Here is a 2,412-nt window from a genome sequence, read left to right on the forward strand (position 1 = left end):
GCTATAAGGAATGACTCAAATGAATAGATAGATAAATAAATAAAAAATGCCTATCTTCACTACCTTTTACTGTAAGTACAAAGGTCAACATCTCAATAACAATCACTGAATAATATCTCGGGTGAGCGAAACCACTTGCCCTAAATTGAAAGCTGATAAAGAATGAATCAAATAATTAAATGAATAAATAAATAAATTAATTAATTAATAAAAAGGGCTGTCTTTTCCACCTATTATTGTAAGTACCAAGGGCAACATCCCAATAAGAATAATATACCAGGTGAACGAAACCAATTGCCCTAAATTGAAAGCCGATAAAGAATGACTCAAATAAATAAATAAATGAAAAGGGCTATCTTTTCCACCTTTTATGGTAAGTACAGTGGGGCTCAAATCTCATGCGACGAGATTCTTTTTGTATCGTCCATATTCTCAGACTCAACGTGATGTTGCCAAGTAGTGCTATTTTTTTTTTTTCATTTGTAATGTCATTCATGTCGAAAAGTTTGTGAATTCACAGCTAGCTTTATTTTCCTTATGGTTAAATAGATATGATCCCTTTTATGCATTGGTATAATTCTTAATTTGTGTGATTTCAATTGATATTTTTTTATCTTTACGTTGCTCGGTTCAAGTGATAAGGTTAGCGGTGCCAGCAATGAAAGCACACTTAACATGCTCCTCGGACTGGTCATTATAACCATGTCTGCAGCATTATGACAGTAGACCTAATAAGCTCAACAGTCATAACAACAATTTCAATGTAGGAGCATGAATTAAAACAAGTTTTATTTGAATGTTGAAGATTTCTGCTGCGTTTAAGCTGCCTGTATGTTCGAAAATGTTTTATAGGCCTACAAAATAATCTAAGCCATCTGAGATGTAATGTTACTCATGAATTTATTTGTAGAGATCACCTGTTCTTTGAGGAATATGAATTACAACCAGTTTTCTTTGAATGTTGAAGTTTCAGGCTGTGTTTAAGCTGCCTGTATGTTGCAAAATGATTTATATGCCTAGAAAAATAAGCTTTCTGAGATGTAATCTTAACTAATGTTTTTATTTGTAGAGATTACCTGCTCTTTGAAGAATAAAAGATGATGATGATTTTGGTTATATGGAGAAGATGGCTATAATCGAAATATCATAAGTATTCATATCAAGGCATATGGAACACTGGCTTTTCAACTGGATTACAATATTATTTTCTTAAAAGTCCTTCTGCTCGCTTTTGATGTATAATTTATTCTTTCATAAGGTTACTTGAAGTGCAAGAATGTGTAGATACTCTCATTTGCATTCTGGACAGAAATTGTTAATATAGAGATGTGAATGTTAAACGTAAAGTAAAGAAATCTAACACCTAAGCCTAGGAATAATATCTTGGCTTTGGCAAATAAGCGACTATTTGCTAGTATGCTATCAGTTTTGAAATATTAAGAAAGATAACAAATAATTATGTATGAAAATCCAAATATTCCTTAAACACATAAAGTAAATGTTTTCAAGATAATTTAACGGTCGCTACTCATTGTAGACCTACTTATATACCAGGTGGTTGTTGTTGCACCGATACTGATACGTCACACATGCTCCCCTCACACGTTGATATCGGTGGGCGCATTCTACTTTTGTATATACATATTTACATTTTCACAGCGTTGAGGGTAAAAACAATCAAATAGGACTATTTCAAATTTTATGTTTGCTTTGGAAGCATTATTAATGTTACAACTTTTTTTTATTTATTTATTTACCATTTGAACTGAGGTTTGATGGCGACTTCGTTTTGGTCAAATGCTTCAGCAATGAGTGAACGAAAGTTTTAAAAATGTTTCGTAAGGGTTTTTCTGAAATTTGGCTACACGTGACATTTTCTTACAATTTTCAAATATATGACAAATTTCACTCTTATGAAACATATTATGGCCTTAGCGTATGCGATACTCGCGTTTTCGCATTGAAATAAAGGATAAATATGGAGCATGCTAGGTTGCCAGTTAGTGAATTTTGAACGAAATCCTATGGAGTCATGTCGCATGAGATTTGAGCATCACTGTACAAAAGTCAACATCCCAATAATAATAATAATCTCAGGTGAACGAAACCACTTGCCCTGAATTGAAAGCTGATAAAGAATGACTCAAGTAAATAAATAAAAAGGGATATCTTTCCACCTATTGTTGTAAGGGCAAAGGTCAACATCCCAATATCCATAATATCTCAGGTGAACGAAACTACTTGCACTAAATTGAAAGCCAATAAAGAATGAATTAAATAAATATATAAATAATTAAATGAAAATGGCTACCTTTTCCACTTATTATTGAGAGGACAAATGTCAAAGATCACCTTTGTTCACCAAATATGCACAAAAACAAGGGTTTAACCCCATTCCCCGTTTTCTCTCTC

Source organism: Macrobrachium nipponense, chromosome 42 (genome assembly GCF_015104395.2).
Source record: "Macrobrachium nipponense isolate FS-2020 chromosome 42, ASM1510439v2, whole genome shotgun sequence".
NCBI classification, from domain to species: domain Eukaryota; kingdom Metazoa; phylum Arthropoda; class Malacostraca; order Decapoda; family Palaemonidae; genus Macrobrachium; species Macrobrachium nipponense.